Source organism: Octodon degus, unplaced genomic scaffold, assembly GCF_000260255.1.
Source record: "Octodon degus isolate 3935 unplaced genomic scaffold, OctDeg1.0 scaffold00007, whole genome shotgun sequence".
In the NCBI taxonomy this organism is placed as follows: domain Eukaryota; kingdom Metazoa; phylum Chordata; class Mammalia; order Rodentia; family Octodontidae; genus Octodon; species Octodon degus.
In genome coordinates this window covers 14514071-14521901 of record NW_004524583.1, presented here as the reverse complement: position 1 = coordinate 14521901, position 7831 = coordinate 14514071, and the positions used below count along the sequence as shown (strand labels likewise).

At 44.4% G+C, this 7831-nt stretch overlaps 1 non-coding gene across 1 annotated transcript; it reads right to left on the bottom strand.

Annotated features, from left to right (window-relative positions):
- Positions 1–7504: 7504 nt before the first annotated feature.
- LOC111813354 lies at positions 7505–7601 on the bottom strand. Its single transcript, XR_002818639.1, has one exon. It is a non-coding gene; the product is annotated as a small nucleolar RNA U13 (small nucleolar RNA).
- Positions 7602–7831: the final 230 nt, after the last annotated feature.

The following is a 7831-nucleotide window of genomic DNA, read 5'->3' as shown; positions in this document are numbered from 1 at the left end:
ATTGTGGACCTTGTAGCCATGTGGAGCTACTCAAGTGACTGGCGGAGAAACAATTCAGAAGTGGAAAATGGTCTAAGAATGTGGTTTGGTTGTTTTCTGAGCATTTATTTTGGTTTGCTTTGGTTTCTTTTAACTTTCTCCTCTTATGGCCACGTTTATTCTAGGGTGGGCAGCAGTACTTTCTAGAAGCTGCATTCTAACTGGGCATGTTAGAATCCTGTGGCGAAGGGGCCGCTAGGGCTGCATCTTCTCCACAATGTTATGTAAGGTAGAAGAGGCCATTCTCTTTAAGTTCCAACAGAGCGCTCAGTTTGGCCAGGGATCTTCCATTTGGGGGCAGAAAAGCATTCTCTAAGGCAGTGTTCAGCACAGTAGGGCTGTTAGCCAAAATGAGGGCGGAGTCTCTTCAGCTTCCTGCGCAGATCCTTCAGCTCCCTTACGCAAGCACTCTGCGGAAGCTCCAGGACTTTGACTTTTCAGCTGGATCCTTTGGCTTGCCAATTACAGATGGCCCTTTCGCATTCTTGCATGCCTGACTCTGCAGCTCTGCAGGTGGCTGTGGTAAGCCTACCTTGTAAGCTCATCTACAGCGGTGCCTTAGTTCATGAGCTTAATTCCTTTCATGATTCTGGAGAAGATGGCCACGGTTGTGTTCATCACCCTAGGTGGAGTCTGAACAGAAGCAGGATTTTGCCAAATGCTTATTAGTGAATATTGAACAGAATTTTTCCCTAACAGAAGCACAGAAGTGCTCATTAACTGAATATATATATATATATATATATATGTATTTCCTCAAGCAAACCCTAACTGACAAATTCCTAAAAAATTTAGTTAAGCCAATTTATGGTCTTTTTGTGATATGTCTGGTGGTAAGGAAGTAGTATAAATATAACCAAGTAATTTTTTGTGCGTGGTACCAGGGATTGAACTCAAGGCCTTGAGCTTGCCAGGCAGGCACTTATGGCATTGAGTTGTTTTGTTTTTTGTTTTTTTGTCTTCGAGACGGGTCTCACTGTGCAGTTCTGGCTGGCCTTGAGCTGACTTTGTAGCCCAGGCTGGACTCGAACTCACAATGATCCTCCTGCCTCAGCCTCCCTAGCCAAGGAATTTTGCCATGGGACTGTCTTGAGAGACCTTGATTGAGTCCTGGAAGCTGTAGTCTTCTTCTTTTTTCGGTGGTACCAGGGATTGAACTCAGGACCTCATGCTTGCCAGGCAGGCGCTTAGTCTACTGAGCTATCTCCCCGGCCCCATAGTCTTCTTGAAAGTACAATTTTCCACTATGATTTCCTTGTCTCCTTTCTACCTTTTATTTCTTCTATCTTACCTCAATTCAACTGGCAAAAACCTTTTGGTTGATCAAAGACAGTCTCACTTAAGATGTATTTTTTTAGTTGGTCTTGTACACTGTCCTCAAAAGTTTTGCAGTTCTGTTGCATTTACCTAAGAAATTCGAAATGTGTCAATAAACTGTAATTTTTACTCTTGGCACTAATAGATATTGTACTTTCTTCTAAATGGTTACGCACGTTGGTTTAAAAACAAAAGGACTCTTCAGTGTATGTTTATTTATTTATTTATTTTTATTTATTTGTGTGTGTGTGGCCAGCTCAGCCCACCAGGGGACGGGCTGGCTGGCATGTGGTGCTGGGGGATTGAACCGTGGTCCTTGGGCTTTGCTGAGCTTGTTCTAAGTAGGAGCTTTAGACCACTGAGCCATCTCACCAGCCCTTCAGTGTATGTTTAATTAACCTTTTTAGCAGAACCTTGTTTCACAGAAACACTGACTTTCTTTAATTTGTCACCATATTTTTTAATTCAGCTTTACTGCGCCGGCTTCATTTGCCTTGTTGTTATTGGTTTATCAATAACAGTTTATCAAAATTCTAATGTCAAAAAAAAAAATTCTAATGTCTTAGAGTACTAGGGCCAGCTAGGTAGCTCAGCAGACTAAAGCACCTGCTTAGGCAGATACAGGGACTGGGGTTCAATCCCCAGTGTGCCAAGCAGGCCCTGCCCCCAGGGCGCACTGAGATGGCTATTGAGACTGGGCATGGTGGCACAGGCTCATAATCCCAGCACTTGGGAGGCTGAAAACAGGAGGAACACTGAGTCCAATCTATGTAGTGAGACCCTGTACTAAATTTTAAAAAAAAGAACATAAACTAATTAGTTAATTAATTAATTTTTTAATTTTTTCTTTTTTTTTGCGGAACTGGGGCTTGAACTCAGGCCCTTGCCCTTGCCAGGGAAGCGCTTATTCTACTGAGCCATCTCCCCGGCCCCTTATAAACTAATTATTTAGAGTACTGACTGCATAGCAGACAGGATTAGATTTAACAATCCTGGACTCTAGGTAGGTAAATTTAGCCCAAGAGCCACTCTTTGTAAATCTCTGCTATTGCTCAGAGGTGGAAAGAAGGGTTTTATGACACTCAGTACAGTGCTTGCCATATCCCACCCAATGCAGGACATGTTTTGCCGGACCGTCATGGGGCAAAGCTACCTCTGCATCTAGGGACAGAGCCACAGATGGTTAACTGGCAGTGCCTTCCAAAGAGAGATGAGGGCAGAATGCTGTGAATATCAGGGTCACTGTACCTGCCCTACCAAAAATAAGTAGAGCCACAGAGGTTATGAAGCAGGGTTCTTCTATATGTTTGCCTGCCCTAAAGCCATGATGGAGAACTTTTTTGAGACTGAGTGTCCAAACTTCAACCCAGAGCCCACTTATTTACCCAAGTGCCCATACTGCAATTAAACCTGGACACTGAAGTTTTAGATTAGAAAAAACAATTCACACACATGGCTTGGGTGCTGACATAGCGGCTCTATGTGCCTGCTACAGCACGCAGGCCAAAGATTTGCCACCACTGGCCTAAAATATCACGCAGAGGGCCTTTCCAGCAAGTGTAACTGTCAGATAGCTCTTGATTCTGGCTTTCATTTGTGCTTTACTGCACAACCTTTAATCAAACCTTCAGGGCTTTGCTTCCAGCTTCTCTTTGCTTGTGCTCTGGCTACTTGGGATGGAATCAACGTGTCAATCCAACAGAAGAGAGGTATTTTCCTTTAGTGACAATTGGCTTTTCTAAACCTGCTCAGCCCTAGAACAGGAACTGCCACCCCAGATGAAAGGACCAAACAGGCAAATACTGGCCCCAGGAGGTCATTGTTCTCAGTCTGTGTCTGTCTCTGTCTCTCTCTCTCTGACACAGGGTCTTGCTATGTAGTCCAAGTAGGGTCTTGAACTCACTGTGTAGCCTAAACTGGCCTTGAACTTGCAGCGGTCCTCTTCCCTCAGCCTCCTGAGTGCTGGGATTTCAGGTGTGCCCCACCGTGCCCAGCCTCCAAGTCTACTTTCATTTTCACAGTAAAGGGAGGAGAGGTCTGAGTCCAGGAAAGGATGAAACAAGCTTGAACATGGCTGTTATCTCACTATGTTCTCTCTCCCACTGTTCCTTGCTGGGAAAGACTTCAATACACCAGTATTCTGTGAGATATGGTTTATTTGGGTGTGGGGCTCTTTCCTGTCTGCTAGAACTAGCTTTGAATAAATCATTTTCCCTTTATACCAAAAAAAAAAAAAAATGGCCTCCATTGATTTGATCCGCTCTGAGCAAGTGAACCTGAGCGTATGGCCCTTAGTGGCCAGCAACAATAACACTCTCAACTCAATTTCATGAGTTTGATCAAGCCACAGCAATGTAGCTGATAGATTCTGGCCCTAGTATAATTGATGAATTATCATGGTGGCCATCTAACATGGCTGAAGCCCTTAAAACAACAGCTTATCTTCTCAGAGACCACCTCCTCCTTCTTGTCCAACCCAACCCAGGGTGCAATTTCCTTTCACCTTTCCTGCCGACACAGGGAAGACCCCAGTCAGCTCCTCAGATATTTCTAAACATCCCCCTCAAACTCCACCCCTAACAAAAGTCCTCAAAAGCCTCAGCTTTCTTTGTCTCAGGCCAGAGGACCTACTTGACCCATCTGCCTTCAATCCTCTCCATGTCTTTGGAGTTAATAAAGGCTTCTTTTATCTTTCCTATCTCTTTACTGTGCCTAGGAAAAACCTATCAGTAGCCTAAGAAGGTACATTAGTTACCCTGTGGCTATTTCTCTGAAGATTTAAAAGGAAAGATGAAAGAGGCCTGCTTGAAAGCCTTATCTGCTCAGAGTAGAGCACAGACCCGCCAGCAGCAGCAGCAGCTAGAAAATTGTATGGAATTCAGATTGTTGAATCTCACCTCAGACCTACAGAGTTGAATCTGAATTATAACAAGATCCTTAGGTGATTTCTTTAGAAATGAAAATGTAGAATCCTTGAAATATATAACTCTTAATATTAGATTCCTACCTTGACTATAGGTTGAAATCACCTGGAGTGATATATATATATATATATGTTTCCTGTGCTCAATGTTGAATTGTTAGTGTTGATCACAGAAAAAGAATCAAGATTGCCAATTAAACATGTTCAACTGTCCACCCAGTGTTTTTTTGTTTGTTTGTTTGTTTGTTTTTTAGTTTTTAGCTTAATATAGTGAGATGATTTGACTTTGAAATAGGACATCATTTTGTGGCCTTCAGACAGTAAATACACTGCAGCTCATGTGTAATTCCATATAGTTCTAGCTTGGTCCTCCAATGTCTCCTTGTCTTAGTTACTTTTCTCATTGCTGGGAGAAAATGCCAAACATCCACTATTAAAGGAAGAAATTTTTCTTTTAGTTCACAGTTTGTAAAAGTTTCAGTCCATAGTCAGCTGGCCGCAAGGCAAGGCAGCTTGGCAGAGGGATGTGGAAGAGAGGAAACAGTCCATGGCAGGAAGGCAGGCAGGAGGTAGGAAGCAGCAAGCCTCCCTTTCCCTTCTATCCCATCCAGGCTGCAAACCTATTGGATAGTGCCACCCACAGCCAGGGTGGGCCTTCACATTACCCATACCCACAACTGTGCTAAAACAGTTAGTTGATTAATCTATTTATCATACCCTTAATCCATACACTCATGATTCAGCCACTGCCAGAAGCCCTATCTGGGAGTACTGAGGCTTTAGGGACATTTTATAGTTTTACATGATTTTATTATCAATTTTCATCTGAATCCAATGAGGAATGGGACAACTTTGCCTTTCTTTCTTTATTTCTTTGTTTGTTTTTTTTTTTTCTTTTTTTAAATGTATTTAATACAGGACCTACAGGGTCTCACTGTGTAGATCGGACTCAGTGATCCTCCTGTTTTCAGCCTCCCAAGTGCTGGGATTACAGGCGTGTGCCACTATGCCCAGTCTCAATTGCTGTCTCAGTGTGTCCCTGGGGCAGGGTCAGTGTAGCACACTGGGGGTTGAACATAGCCTCTGTACTCTGCCTAAGCAGAGCTATCAGTACCCTGAGCTATCTGGCCAGGCCTTGCTTTTGTTTCTTGACCAGGAATCAATTGCTTGAGTCTGAAATGGTCAGCATGGGAGGCAAGTGCATGTACCACAATCATGTATAAAAACAGGAGCTGAGGAGTACTGAAAAAAGCCTGAGGAACTGATTTTAAAAAGGACTCCTGTGCCTGGTCCTTCCCTTATAATTAAATCAGAATGAGAGGATCTTGAGTATGTTTTTTTTAAACTCCCAAGTTTGTTCTGTTGTTTTGAAGGCATAGTCTTGCTATATAGCCCAGGTTGAGGTTGAACCCAAGATCCATGGTAGAAGGGGAAAGACAGCTCTTTAGATTTTCTGTGTGTGTGTGTGTGTGTGTGTGTGTGTGTGTGTGTTTGGTCCAGGGTCTCACGACACAGCTTGAGCTCTTAGTGATCCTCCTGTTTTCAGCTTGCCCAATGCTGGGATTACAGGCTGGCTCACCATGCCCAGACTTGGTTGTTGGTTCGTTGGGCTTGGGGGGGGGGCCGGCTTGGCTTTTGTTGCCGGGGTTGGAGGCCTTGGGCTTGGATTTTTTTTCAATTGAGGGGTTGGCCAATTGGTTCGGCGGTTTAAGGGGCTTGAAGCAGACGTAGGGGCCAGAGGTTCGACCCCTGGGCCTACCATGCGAACCCTGCCCCAGGGCACACTGAGAGGGCAACTGAGACTGGGCGTGGTGGCATGTGCCTGTGATCCAGCTCTTGGAAGGCTGTAAACAAGTGGATCACTAGGAGTCCGCTCTAGTAGTGAGATCCTGAACGCCCTGTAGACACTTCCCTAAAAAATATGAAAAAATAAAAGAATTTTTAAAAAATGAGAATATTGGATAGAACAAAAAAGTTCATGTTTCCAACAGCAGTCTCAAAACTCATCTGTGACCAGGTGCATGTGGCCACTCCAGTGAGCAGTGCAAGACAGCAACACCGAGGTTCAGGACGGCTCTGCTCATGAACGATTCAGACAGCAGCATTTGGAATAACTCCATATTGAGTGACAAACAAATACAACCGTCTTCCCCCCACAAATGTGAATGTGACCATCTTCCCCAGAATCGTAGGAGGAATTAAGGTCATGAACTAAGGTGCCACCGTAATTTATTTATTTGTTTATTTTTGAGACAGGGTCTTGCTGTGGACTTCAGGCTGACCTTGAACTCATGGCTATCCTCCTACCTCAGTCTTCTGGGTGCTGGGATTACAGGTATGTGCCACTACCCCCTGCTAAGCAATGCAGTTTTAGCATTAAAATTTAAGGTAGTGTCGGGGCGCACAGACTGAGAACTCAGTCCCACAGATTGCCCCCTACTCAAAAGATCCCGGCTGCAAGTCTGGGCTTCTGGAGTATCTTCATATAATCTTTATTTATTTATTTATTTATTTGGTACAAGGTCTCGATGTGCAGCTCGGACTCATGGTGATCCTGCTGTCTCAGCCTTCCAAGTGCTGGCATCACAGGCGTGGGTCACCATGCCTGGTTTCAGTGGTTAGCTTGGCACAGTGGTACTGGGCATGGAATGTGGGTCCTCGCACTTGCCAGGGAGCTGCTTAGACTGTCGAGCTATTTCTCCAGCCTCTGGTTAACTGCTATAAATTAAGTTTTCCTTAACCTCTTTCTCAAGTCTATATGATTTGTTAGAGTAGCTCACAGAACTCAAGGTGACATTTTGTTTATGCTTACTCATTTAATACAGAGCATTATTTTGAAGGATACTGTCAAAAACAACAAAAATAATAGGGAAAAGGGGCTGGGGAGATAGCTCAGTGGAATAAGTTGCTTGCTTGGCAAGTGTAAGGTCCTGAGTTTGATCCCTGGGCCAGCCAGCCAGCTTAGCAGACTAGAGTGCCTGCTTAGCTAGAGTGCAGCGGCTGAGATTCGATCCCTGGTGTGCTGCGGCACACTGAGACAGTGATTGAGACTGGGCGTGGTGGTGCGCGCCTGTAATCCCAGCATCTAGGAGGCTGAAAACAGGAGAATCACTATGAGTCAAATCTATGTGGTGAGATACTGGAGACCCTGTGCTACATACATTAAAAAAAAAAAGAAAGAAAGAACTCAAAACAACAAGAGGTTTTATTTCACCAGACAAGCTGGGTTTGGTGGCACATGCCTATGATTCTGGGTTTGAGGGAGGCACATCTCATGTGTAAGACATGAACGCCCAATCATCACGCTCACGAACCGAAGGATCATGCCTGTGATTCTAGCACTCTGGATAGCTGTGGCAGGAAGACTACAAATCTGAGCCCAGATTAGGCAATTTAATGATTTAGGAAGATCCTGCCTCAAAATAAATAAGCACCCGGGGATGTAACTCAGTCCAAAAGCCCTTAGCTCTGGGCTCAGTCGCCCGTGCTGCTGGCTCTAGCCATGTTACAGAATGAGATAGGATCTCCACGGGATGGCATGAAATGTAACTC